The following is a 14,329-nucleotide window of genomic DNA, read 5'->3' as shown; positions in this document are numbered from 1 at the left end:
GCTGGTTATCAAATTTTGCCATGTGGTTGGATGTTTGGAGCAGATTGTACACAGAACCAGCAGCTGGCGGGTCATGGCCGATGTTCCTGGCAGATTTGGCCTGCTGGGGATCAAGCCACCACTCCTATTCCACTCAGGACTTCATGGGACTCTAATCTGCAGGTTAAAGAAGACATAGTCAGTTTTGTTCGGGTGTTTTTCCTACATTTTTATGAAGGAGCCAGCCAGGTTGAGGCAAATTTCCTGCTCCATTTTAACTGCTTTCTTCACCTAGGTCCTGCTTAAAATTGCCCCCTTGGTGTCAATAGCTTTGAAACACTTCATGCCAACAGCAGGTCCTAAGTGTAGAGTGCATCTGGTATCTGCTATTAAACCTTAAGTCCCCAAGCTATGGTCATTGCTGTAGGCTTTCGTTACTAAATCTAGAAGGCCTGAATGGAAATTCAACCCAAAGTGACCAGCGACTACAGAAGAAAAAATAGTGTCAGAAGAAGACTGGGAAAAATATCAAATCCTTCACCTCTTCTCCTTGACATGACCGACCAAGGACCAGCAAGCATTCGCGAAAAGAATCCCAGTTTGCTAATTGCTAATCATTGATACAGCATCTACTACTCCTGGGGCTGAACTTTGACCTTGTCGGGCGGGGTCGGGCGGGGTTGGTTGGGAAGCTGACTGCCGCCCACTATCAGGGCCGGAAGGCAATTTCGCATGGGTGGGTCAGCGTGAAACATGAGCAGCCGCGCTCAGCGCTGCCTGTGCAGGTGGGGTGGGGTGGGGGCAGGGGGGGGGAAATGTGAGCGGGGCGAGCATGACCTTTGGGCCTGCGCCCGAGTGCACGCTTGATAATCTCCCTGAGGCACAGAGTTACCTTGGGGAGATGAATAGTTATGAAAAAAATAATAAGGAATTTAAAAATGTAATAAAACATGTCCCTTCATGTGACTCTCTCCCATGAGCAGGGATGTGTCATATGTTAGGTTTTAAAATCTTTATTTTATTTTTATTTGCTTTAGGAGACCTCATCCCGCCTGTGGATGAAGTTCCCTAAAAAGTGCAAAGGCTGCTTGGCTTTTGGTATGGTTGGACAGACAGCGAAAAATCCTATTTAATTGCTCCTTTAATGGACTTAACAGGCTTTTTAATTGTCAGTGGGCGCACTGCCAACTCCGGTGGGACTGCGCTCGCCCCTTTTATGCTCAAGTAGGTCATGCGCCCGCCCACCGAGCTAAAAACTTTGCCCCTGGTGTTTCAAAACGAATCCCTCGTTTCCCCAAAGCTAAATTAAAGATGAGACAAGACTTTATTATTTTCAGACATAATAGTTTGACTGGGCCAAACTTGCCTGTGCAGCTGTGGATATAGTTTACTAGTTTGACCTCTCCTTAGGTCAGCAGATTATGTTCACTTGATAAATCCATTGTGTTCAAATGCTGGCAACAGCCAGGCATCCTGCATTTATATAATATTCCTGCTGCATCTAATAGAGAGGCTTCTCTTAATCTCACAGGACGAACCTCAGTTATATGTTTCACCTCTATATTGCCTGTAACCCTTTCCACTAGATGAGTTGAATAGAAAACAGGACTCAGAAAATCTAAGGGAATATAACTGTTCAGTACTTTAATTTTATATTAGGGCCATAATGTAATGACTTATACCTTGCCATCTATACTATGCATAATATGAGAGCAACACACATTCCTCAGGGCTGAGAATTTCATAGAGTCATCGAATAATCAGAAAGAGAACATTCAGCCCATCAAACCTCTGTTGGTTCTTTGAAAGAGATTAGTGCAAAACCCCTGCTCTTTCTCCTGTTAGAATCATATCTCTCAAGACTGAATTTTTCTTTTACAAAATGGGAGAACCTGGCATGATTGGGACAGGTGTATACTAACCTGGGATTTTTTTTTAAAAAGGAGGTTATGAGTTCACCTTGGAGCTGTCAGCAAGCAGGCCTCTTCCAAGAAATCGCCTGACCTTCATGGTACTTGAGGAAGATGTGGTTGTTTGTTTTGAACTGCACAGGACTTTAATTAATGAAAAGCTGAGAGACAAAAAGGCAATCACATGGGAGAGAGGAAAAAAATCTAAGTTGTGAACCTGCTTGTTTTGAAGGTGGGTCTTGTTGGAGAAGAAGCTGAGACAGGAATGCTACCTCAATTGGCTCTCTCTCTTTACCTTGCTTAAATTTGTGTGTGGCTATCAACCTGTAGCTAGAGAACCCCCTTCTGAATGGAACTTGCCTGCATTTGGACCTGTAAAGCTGAGGCCAGTTGGTGAGAGCTTCCAGACATCCACTGGGACCAGTGGCCCAATTTCACATGAGGGAAATCCAGTTCGACAGCGCTAAGACCCTGAAGACTTTATCCTTTATTTTATAACGCCCATCCCCAAGACCCTTTTCTGTAGAGAGTGTCTATCTGTTTGTCCTTTGTTTGTTTGTTAGTGTGTGTGTGTTTGTGTGTGTGCTGGTGGAATTCTTGAGGAAGATTTAGATAGTTATATTTCCTGATTACAATTGTGTGTTAACCAGTACTTGTAACTTGTTAAAAGAAGTTTTGTTCTGAAATAAATTAATCATTATTAATTTATTTAATTAATTTAAATTTCAATTAATTTAATCATAAATTAATTGAAAGAAGCCTGGTCAGAGTCTCTTTTCTTCTGTGTACAAGATTTATAGACACACAATTGACCTTTTTTGGTGAGAAAATTAAACATTTAAATTAATGGTATGGCCTGTGGAGTAGTGGGACTGGATAATTCACGCACTCCTCCCATCCCAGTCATAAGACCAGAAAGACCTGAGAGAAGCCTGAACTGTGAGCATATGTGTAGAAATCCTGTGATTGCTGAGATATTTTTAAACACTGCACATAAATTGGTTGTAGACTTAGAGCTGGTGTCATCTCTGCATTGTTCTGAGGTTAATCGGATGTTTTGTTTTGACCAGATGAGATAGAGTTCAGTGGCTCCCCTCTATTCAGCCTCCTCGGTTGGTCACAACAGAGGGTTTTTGAAATAAGAAAAGAAAATGCTGGAAAAACTCAGCAGACTTGGCATAGTCTGTGGATAGGGAAACAGAGTTAACGTTTCAAGTCCGAATGGCTCTTTTTCAGAGCTTTGTGAAATTTCTTTTCCCCGTGGATGCCTTTTCCAAATCCAGATGTATTTTTTACTATCTACACTGAACAATAAGGACCCAATCAAGGTTTTATTGAGTCAAAGAAAGGGCAAGTTTATTAGCAACTAAACCCAAGGAATAAATGATAAAAGATACTACCTCACGCACACACAGACACAGACACGCACACACACATACACACACACACAGACACACACACACAAACACACATACACACACACAAACATACACAGACACACACATGTACACACACACAAACATACACAGACACACGTACACAGACACAAACACACACAGACACACACACACATAGACACACACACAAACACACAGACAAACAAAAACACACATAGCCACACAAACACACATACACACACACAGAGACATACACAAACAGACACACACATGTATCAGAAGTAAGGAAAGTTATAGTCCAGATGAAAGTTAAAAGCATATACAGTCCCTGAGGTGAAGATTGGTAAACATTGCGGCTGATTGGAAGTTATCTGGTTCCTTGAAGCAGGTTGCTGTCGAAGGTGCTGCAATTCTTACAAGATCTCGATTCATTGGCAGATATTGGGTATGCTGATTTCTTCAACCAGGTGTTGCGCTTATTCTCGGGGAGGGTGTGGTGGAGGAGAAAGAGAGAGAAAGAGAGAAATATCACTTCAGCCTGTTTCTCTACTGAAGTCTTTTTTCAAAATCTCTCTGATGATATCCTTTGGCTCGGTAAGACTCAATTCTTAAAGCCCTGCTTTAAGAATTCCCAAAGGAATTTGGTTACCATGTCTGCTGCAGTCATTGTTGTAGATGAGTAATCACACTTTGATGTTTCATCTTGGAAACATTTGACAGATTTCAAGGTATTGGAAGCCAATAGGAGATGGATTCTTTCATCCTCCACAGCAAGTTTGCTTTTCTCACCTTCAGCTTGGAGTGTGGCCCTTGCATTTTGAATGCAGGTTGTGCTGTCTCCTTTCAAATTACAGAGTTGAAGGGTTTTTTTTTAAATAATTTTTCAAAAATTAAAGAGCTGTGATTTCATGTCATTGATGAAGCAGCTGAAGATGGTTGGGCCAAGGACAGTACCCTGAGGAACTCCTGCAGTGATGTCCTGGAACTGAGATATTGACCTCCAATAATCACAACCATTTTCCTTTGTGCTAGGTATGACTCCAACCAGCAGAGAATTTACCCATTGACTTCAATTTTGCCAGTGCCTCTTGATGCCACACTCAGTCAAATGCTGCCTTGATGCTAAGTGCAATCACGCTCACTTCCCCTCTCATGAGTTCAGCTCTTTTGTCCATATTTAGACCAAGACTCTAATAAGGTCAGGTACCCAAACTCAGCATCAATGAGCAGGTTATTGCTGTGTAAGTGCTGCTTGTTGACCTTCCATTATTTTACTGATGATCGAGAGTAGACTGATGGGGCAGTAATTGGCTGGGTTGGATTTGTCCTGCTTTTTGTGTACAGGACATACCTGGGCAATTTTCCACATTGCCCGGTAGATTTCAGTGAAATAGTTATATTGGATTAGCTTGACTAGGGACGCGGCAAGTTCTGGAGCATGAGTTTTCAGTACTATTGCCAGAATATTGTCAGGGCCCATAGCCTTTGCAGTATCCAGTGCCTTCAGCCATTTCTTGATACCACTTGGAGACAATCAAATTGGCTGAAGACTGGCATCTGTGACCTCTGGAGGAGGCTGAGATGGATCATCCACTCGTTGTTGCAAGTGCTTCAACCAATAAATGCCAGCCTTGCCAGGGAAATAATTTTTAAAGAGATAGCAACTGCTGTTAATCAAGCTGCAGCTGAGTCTCTTTAATCTAGTCATTTTATGGTGGATGACTTCAGCTAAATTTGCCAAAACTCCCAAAACAAATCTGAGTTACAATATATTATTCCTACGTTGCAATGAAGCAGCCATACTATGTAGTGGCATTGGAACCAACAAGGAGAAGACAACTCTAATGTTTCAAACCCTGCACTAATACAATGGAGTGAAATGGCTACAGTCACTTTTAATGAAGCTTGAGAGAGCGTAGCCAGATGTTACCAGCTTTCTAACATATTCCAGCAAGGTTACATAGCTTTTCGGAAAGACAGGAAACAGGTGGTCATGGAGGAGCTTCACGAGCTTGTAGGACTAAACTTGTCATGACAGAGCAGGAAGACCTTAGCAGTCATGTGGATATTGAAATATCATGGAATTAACCAGAAATCAAAGGGAAACGTATAGTTATCATGGGAACAGTCTATAAAGCAAAACATGTGGTGGAATTTTAGGCTGGCGAGATTTTACGGTCCCGCTGAAGTCAATGGACTTTTGAAATGCTTGCTGCATGAATAAAGATATGGTTGAGGAGCATTGAAAAGGGTCCAAAATCAGACTCTGTGTGCTGACCTCATATTTGGAGGAGACTTTAATCAAGGCAATGTTAACTGGAGTGCGGGAGGCACTATCCCAGATCATTAAACTTGTGGAAGATCTCTTAGATGTGATTGTTGATAGTGGAGTGGAATAGTTGGTTGAAAAACCAACAAGAGGGAATAACCTACTGGAGGGAATAACCTGCCGGAGGGAATAACTTGTTGGACCTTGTGCTCACCAGCAATTCAAGTTTGTTCACAAGGGTCCCTGTAAAACCAGGGATTAGTGATCGCTCAGTCATCGTATCTGACCTTCATCTGCTATGTCAATATAAGAGAAAGGCCAGGAGGAAAATAACCGACAAGCAAAGAATAAAGAAATATGTTCATAATTTTAGCAATTATGACTTTATTAATTTAACCTAATTGTCAGTATTAGAATGTTGGGACAAACTGCAAAATGACAGAAGCCATGGGTAGATAGTTACCTTCAAAGTTTTCATCCAAGAGGAGAAACCTCCCATGGTTCGGAGAGGTCACTGTAGGCTATCCAGAAAGCAACAGCATCTTTGCAACAAGGCTAAGAAACCCAGGGATGAGGAGAACTCGAAGGAACTCAAAACATGCCATAGGAAAGTAAAGAAAGCTCTCAACAAAACGAGCAAAGGTTATGGGCGGAGTCTTCTGCTCTGAAGTTCAGTGGCAGGGCAGAAGTGGGAATGATTCCTGCTGGAGAGGGGGAGATGGGGGAGGGTGGGACCATGCATGATCTTTCACTGGTCAGCTCATTAAATATGCATCGTCAAGGAGCTTGCTGATTCTCTTGGTGGTGGCAGGCAGGGTGTCGCAGTCAGGTCTCTGCCTACCAGACCAGCAGTGGATTTTAAAGGGCTGCACTGGGGAAGGGGGGTAGGGGACTGTCCTCAGGCATAGGAAAGAGCTGCAAGGCTAGGGCTGTACTGTGGGGTATGAGTGGGGAAGGCTGAACTCGGACACATGACTGAGGGGTAGGGTATGGGGTGTTAGCTTACTCAGTGCCAAGATGGGGAGAGAGTATGTTACATACTGATGGAAGCCACCTGGGGCCAGAATGGGAGGAGCGCCGAGTGAAGAAGCTCTTCAGTTTACATTGTTGATCTTGCAAAGGCTGTCCTTGTCCCAGTCCAGGGAGGGGAAGGGCATGTCAGCCCAGTCTCAGTCATGCCCAAGATGTTGTGCTCAGGGTGTTGTCGTAATGTCTTGTGCCTCGACACGTGGGGTGTCAGGCATCATACTAGGCTGCAAATGGCACATTCAGTCACAGGAGGTTTCTGTAGCTTACAGAAGGGGAAAAGGTATTGTGAGGGGCATTCGAAGGTGTTGTGGTTGGGGGTGGAGTATATGTTAAACAGTGCAAGTGGCCTCAAGATGGGGAGGGTTTGAGTCCATGCAGGGCAGAGGCACATCACCTCAAAACGTTCAGGGACTGATAGATATCTACCACAATCATGATGGGATCAAGGAGTACAGGGGGTAGGATGGGGCAGTCTGTGAGGGAGGGAAACTTGAACATGAAGCTCCTATCAGATGGTGGGAGGGGTTTCCATACTCACACAAGGAGGGTCCAAGCTGATCCAGCAGTGAGGGCTCAGCACCACCATCTTCCAACCTGCAGCGATGGTGCAATGCAGAATTAAAATGAGGTGTAGCCCTGCTGGTGAGGGCTCTGTGGGCGGATTGGAGGGCAGCTGCATGCACTGGGCGGGGGGTGTGATTAAAGGGGCGCCCAACTGAGCTATGGATTCCTAAATGAGGGGACAGGCACAGACAACACATGTTAGGAGCCTTTCAATGACAGTGCAGGGAATCAGGAAAGTGAAGCAATTATGCGAGACTAATCCCACAAAGTGGCACTGATTGATCTCCTTGGTTTAACTCTTGTTCACAGAGTAGAAATTACCCAGAGCAATATCAATCTCTAGAGCAATTTGGTAACTGGACGAGCTTCAGAAGCCTGTTAGAATCCTGGAGCTGGATGTTTCACTGGAGAGAAGCCTCGGGCACTCCTCAAATAATCTCAATTCCTGAATGAACATTTACTCTCAGGTTTATTCCTAAGAGTGTAGCATTAAGAGTGCAGTGAATGAGGCTCCCAGCATGTGGGCTGAAAGCAGCACATCCAAGCACCTGGCTAAAGCAATGTCATAGCAGTCAGTCATGTAAAGGATGGGAGGATGCACCCCGCACTGGTCATCATTTCAGAGGCGAGTAGCTGCCGACATAGGAACAAAGCCCTTGAACCCACATTGACTGATGAGTCATTGGCAGAAAGAGGACCTTTAGAGACCGATGCTGACTCTTGTCTGTTTCTCATTGGTACTGCAGAGAGGAGACCATCAGGAAGATGGAGGCTGGATTTATTGCTGCTGCATTATCACTTAGAGGCAGGAGAGAAGAGGAGAAGATCGCAGTGGAGGCGCCTGGATCGCCAAAGGGAGGAGCAAAACCGTCAAGACCAAGGGCCAGCAGGGACCCCTCTGGATACAGAGGATGAGACTCAGAGACATGTTGTGCATAGGTGACTCACAAGACCGAGGGTGTACAGAACTCACATGTCTTATCTGCAGATGAGCGAGAACCAGTGTCACCAATGACTCCTCATGTCCAGGGATCTGATGACTCACATTTGCCACATTCTCCAGGAATTGGAGCCACGAGGACTGGGAGGGTATCCATTGCCGGTGGCTGTGAAAGTAATGGCCAAACTCAACTTCTACACCAGTGGCTCCTTCCAGGGCTCCACTGGGGACCTCTGCAGGATCTCGCAAGTGTCCACTCACAATTACATTCATGAGGTCACAGACGCCCTTTTCACCAAGGCCACAATTACGTCAACTTTGACAGAGATCAAGCAAGCCAGGACGCCACAGCACTGGGATTTGCTGAGATTCCTGGATTCCCACAGGTGCAGGGTGCCATCGAATGTACTTGTGTAGCCATAAAAGCTCCCTAGCAACAGGCTCTGCAATACATCAACCGGAAAGGCTACCACTCACTCAATGTACAGTCATTCTGCGCCAGATACCCAGGAACCGCCCATGACTCATATGGGCGGAGTTTTTGGTGCTGGCTGGCCTCTGGTATCATGGCAGGCATGAGCAGACGATCTGGCGGGAAGGCCAAAAATCGGTTTCACGACGTTGTGAAACCAGGTTACAATTATGTGCTCTGCCCGTCAATGCCAGGCCACCTTTCCTGCTGCCGGACGTCAGGACCTTCATTGTAATACATCTGCATATCATCATAAGCCCTGCTTGCCAGAATCATCCCCCTCATGCTGGTTCATCCATCCACATGAGTGTGATTGCACGCCAATGTGTCTCACAGCAGCATTTATAAGGCATGCGCCTGGCGAGCTGCACTTTGAGGGGAACTCGGAGGTGAGTGCACAGTGCTCGCCCGGGTCGCCTGTTGGAGCTTGAGGTTGAGGCACCGCGCGTTCAGGCGAGGGCACAGGCAAGTCGCATTTTCCCGGCTGGCTGACGGTGCAGTGACGGGGCAAAGGCTGCCCTGCGGTTGGTGGTAGAGCAGGTGGGTGGGTGGGCAGGGGCAGAGTCGGAAGCGGCCGCACATTAGGGAAACCTTGTATAAAGTGACCATTCCTCCTCAGCTAAGACTGTTAATGTACAGCCACATTAACATGCTTGGAGTTGGGCCTATAGCTTATTCAACAACTCAAGCAACACAGAGACATGAGACTGCCACCAAATACTCCAGAGCTTTTCACCCCTCCACCATAGACTGCAAACTAATGAGCATTTTAGTGGGCTGCTGAACAGCTGGACAACTGTGCATGTTGTACAATCTCCTTGCTAAAGTTGGCCATGGCAAAGTCACTGGTGGAGATGCTCACAGCCCCTTGCAATGTCATCATCCCGGTTTGGACCAATCTCCCCCATGGCTCAAGCTAACAGGGCAACCCTGCAGTGCGGGTTAGAAGAATGCCTGTGCCTGAGCTCAGAGAGCCGCATGCAGTCCGCTGCCAATCGGTGGAGTGGGGTGAAGGTGGGTGGGATTTCGGGCAGCCATGCAGCGCACTAAACTCTGGCCATCCAAGTGGTAGCCAGCACTGTCCGGGATGCATTAAGGGGCCCTCAGACCTAACCAAAAGAGGTTCTTAGTACACCCATGCTGACCACGTGTCTCTCTCTTTCATCCTGCAGGAGGGGTACATCAGGAGCATGGAGATGGTGACCTAGCTGGATGCCTCATGGCTTATAGGGAGTGGAGATGACGGAGAAGAGAGTGACGGAGGTACCTGACTGTACAGAGGGAGGAGCCGCACCCTCAGGAAAAAGCAGTGGCTGGGACTCCTGTGCATGCTGCTGAAGAGCCACAGCGAGCCATCCTGTATCTGTGCATTGCTAGGCCCAGGGTTTACAGATGCTGCCTTTCATTCCTGCAGATGATCGACAACCAGTGTCGCTGAAGACTGCACATGTCTAGGGAATTGGTCGCTCACATCTGCCACCTTTTGCAGGATTTGGTGCCATGGGGACCTGGAGGGCACCCACTGCCCGTGGCTGTGAAAGTGACCATGGTGCTTAATTTCTATGCCAGTGGCTCCTTTCAGGGCTCCACAGGTGACCTCCATGGGATATCGCACAAATGCATCGATGAAGTCACGGATGCCATCTTCGTGAAAGTACACAACTTTGTGCATTTACACTGGGATCAGGGAAGCCAGGAAACAAGACCGCTGGGATTTGCTAAGATCTCGGGTTTCCCACAGGTGCAGGGTGCCATCAACTGCATTCACATGGTGCTCAGATCTCCATGGCAACAGGTGGTCAACTATGTCAACCGCAAGGGCTTCCACTCACTGAACGTGCAGCTGGTGTGCGACCACCACAAACACATCCTGCAGGTCTGCGCACGGTTTCCAGGGAGTGTCCACGACTCCTACATTCTCAGTCAGTCACAGATCCCTGACATCTTCCAGGGTCCACAGAAGCTGCAGGGTTAGCTATTCAGGGACAAAGGCTACCCACAGAGGACTTGCCTGCTGACATCTATGCAGCGGCCTCAGAGGGTGCAACGAGACTGATGCAGCACTCCTAACTTGGTGGGGCAAACCATGAGAATTTTGAAAATGAGGTTCTGGTGCCTGGATGGGTCTGGTGGAGCCCTGCAATACAGTCCACAGAGGGTGTCACGCATCATCATTGTCTGCTGCACTCTTTACAACCTGGTGCCGCAACAGGGGAGGAGCTGGCTGAGGAGGAGATGCAGGAGCTGGAGGTCTCCTCCAATGAGGAGGATGTCGATGATGATGAGGGTGAGGACATCCTCAATGGTGAGGATAATGACGATGAGGCTCTCGCACTGGCCAGATGAGGCAGTCACACTCGGGAGGCCCTCATAGCTGCTAGATTTGTGGGGGATGATGGCGACATGCAGTGGGGACAATCCATACATCCTCATATAGCCTCTGTGAATGTCTGACTCCTGTCTGGCTGATGGCAGCTCGCTTGTGCTCTGTGAACAGGATCGCATCATGGAGAAGCAGCAAGAGAACTTTAACTTTGATCCTATAGCATCCTTTGTGAGCTGAACCATTTAGGACCAACACTGTCACCGGACACAGATACTGAAGAGATGGGGGCCAGCCGCAGCTCGAAGGTGCTGAGAGCCACACAGAGAGATTGACGGACTCTGTGCCACCGGCCCAGGACATTCCAGCAGCAATGATAAGCCCCATCGAGGTGCAGGCATGACTGATGTGTCCAGTGACTGTGAAGGCGCAGCATCAATGTGCTGGGAAGGTTGCACAAAGCACAGGAGGAGACTCTGGACTGAGACAGCTGCCTTTATCTTGCGCAGGGACCAAGGTTTCACTTCTGAACAACGTGAACACTGCTCATCAGAACAAGGAGCCTTAGGAGCAGGGAGACATCCTTGGGAGTTTATTTACAAAAGTAAACATTAAGTACAAATAATTAACACCTGTGCCCAGGCTGTGCAACTATATTTTCTTAATCTTCCTAACCCTCCCATTACGTCTTGGTGCTCCCAGGACATCCACAGAGGAGGTGGAGGCAGCCTGCTGACTGCTACGCCCTGTCTGTGATGACCTTGGCAGGTGTCCTCTGGAGGACCGATACCTGGTGGGCCTCGGCCTGATTTCAGGGTCCTGCCGTCTGGCTGTGACATCCTCCTTGGCCTGTGAGCTGGAGCTGCTGGGGTCACAAGAAGAGGGGATTCAGATGGGCTGGACACTCCCAGAGTCACATGGATGGATGATCTCCCTTTGGATGCCCAAGGGCCCCTGGCTGACTCCTGGAGGAGAAGGGGAAGCTGGAGTGAGATCGAGCTGCCCTGCACCCCTCTTGAATTGACACTATTGGGGGCCAACTATGGTGTCAGCGATGGAGTTAAGCCCGTGCAGCAGTGCCCGAGTGATGTCCTGGACCAAGGTCTCCATGGCGGCTGCCATCCTGCCAATGTTGACCTCAGTGCATTGGCATGCTGGAGCTATCACCTCAGACTGAAGGCGGACGGAGTCCTCCATCATGCCTTGCAATCTGAGGAGTGCAGCAGACGTCCCTTCCTGCTGTTCCTATGATTGTCGCTGCAGCTCCAACAACTCGTTGAAGAACGAGTCCAGGGACTCATCATCCGACTCGGACTCAGCATATCCCTTGCCTCCAGCAGTCCTCCGAGTTCTAGCCATCTCAAGTGCCCTGACACCACCTGCTGTGGAACAGATTGTGTGCTGTGCTGGCCAGATAGTGAAGCTGAGCCTCCTGTACATGTAGATCCCACCGAGGTGTGTGTTGCTGCACGGGTAGGGGCTGTGGATGTGCGGTGTGATGGGTCTTAGAGGATGCTGTCCTCAGGGTCCTCATCCAAGGTGCTATTGGTGCTGGAGCTGGGGCCAAGGTTGCCAAGGTCTGAGGGCGATGAGGCCTATGAGGAAAAGTGGAGTTTATGCATTCAGGAATTCACCAAGGCTCCTTCGACAGCACCTTCCAAACCCATGACCACTACCATCCAGAAGGACAATGGCAGCAGACACATGGGAACACCACCACCTGGAAGTTCCCCTCCACGTTGCTCACCATTCTGACTTGGAAATATATCGCCGTTCCTTCACTGTCGCTGGGTCAAAACCCTGGAACTCCCTCTCTACAGCACTGTGGGTGTACCTACAACATATGGGCTGCAGTGGTTCAAGAAGGCAGCTCACCACCACCTTCTCAAGGGCAATTAGGAATGGCCCAGCCAGCGAAGCCCACATCCCGTGAATGAATAAGAAACAAATGGCCGCCACGGTACCCAGTGCAGTGGACTCACAGCTGAGTCGCCAGAGGGATGATCTGGCTTGGTGCCAGCCTCACTGTCACTGCAGGAAGGGTCCATGTCCTCTCCTCCCAGCTGTAATGCATGGCCTTTGAAGGGCAGTGAGGACTTTGATGCCCGGCACTCCAGCTCCGCTCTGTGACCTCTCTCGGTGATCGTTCACAATCTTGTCCTACATAAAGACAGGTGGAGAGAGTTGTGAGTAAGGCGCATGCCCAGCCAAATGAGAAGGATGCCAGGCATGTGTGTGTGTGATTGCTGAGTGGAGCCATGGGCAGGGTGAGCAGACAGTCTCCAGAGGAGATGAGGCCAGATGGAGATGTGAGGGTGTGTGTGAGAGAATGGGTGGTGATGTCCCTTGAGCTGGCAGTGAGTGAGATGCCAGTGAATGTGTGATGGGTTTGTGAATGGGTGAGTTTAGAGTGATAAGATGGTTGCCTTACCCTGGCAGCACAGGCAAGATCATTCATCCTCTTTCTGCACTGGATGCCCAACCTCTTCTGTGCAGCGTTAGCACTGACCATCACTGCCACCGCCTTCTAAACCAGATTGGGAATGTCGCTGTCTCTCTTGCAGCCAGAGCTGGGCTAGAGAACTGGCCTCCACAGCATCCAAAAGGCGTTCTAGAGATGTGTCACTGAATCGGGGGGCTGCAGTCTTCTTGCCTTTTGGTCCATGTCTTCTGTGCAGCAGTTCTAGGCCGGAGGCATTGAGAGGTGAGCGAGCTGTGGCAATTTAAATATGGCGGCCAATGTGAGGAAGCGGTGAGGTGATGGAGTGGCGGGTGAACTGGAAGCCACCTGCCAGTGAAATGGCGTGTTTCCTGGGAATGCTTGATTAATGGGTCAGGATTGGGATGATACAGTGCGAAAACCCACCATTGCCCACTTAGTGCAAATCTAGGATGATTCCGCCCATACATCTTGAGTTGACTGCAATTCACGGACATCTTCAAGGGATCACACAGGATCCAGGGCTGGCTCCTCGGTGACAAGGGGTAACCACAAAGGAAGAGGCTGATGATGCCTGTGCAGAGGCCTCAGACTCCTGCAGAGAGAAGATACAACAAGGCTCATGCTGCTAGCTGAGCATTGGTGAAGCACACTGTGGTAATTATGGTTTGTTAAATATTGGACTGTACCTTTAAGAATAAACCTGTGATGTAATATCATATGATCTGTGTAAACCAATGGGTTAGCAGCATGGGCTACCTCCTCAGTCAGTGTAGAGATAGAGATGGAGTTGAAAGCACATATGTAGCTGTTGCCTTTATTGTAAATAAACCTAACATTTCTTCTTAGAAAGTTGTCTGCAGATCAACTCTATTACATAGGTGACTCGGCCATGCTACAACAAACTGGCAATGAGGATAAATCAACATAAATTGGAATAGGTGCTGTACCTCGCCCAGTGATTGTGAGAATCAATGTCCGTTTAAAATAACAGAAGATATACTCA

This window comes from Carcharodon carcharias, chromosome 18, assembly GCF_017639515.1.
Source record: "Carcharodon carcharias isolate sCarCar2 chromosome 18, sCarCar2.pri, whole genome shotgun sequence".
NCBI classification, from domain to species: domain Eukaryota; kingdom Metazoa; phylum Chordata; class Chondrichthyes; order Lamniformes; family Lamnidae; genus Carcharodon; species Carcharodon carcharias.
This window is presented reverse-complemented; position numbering follows the sequence as displayed.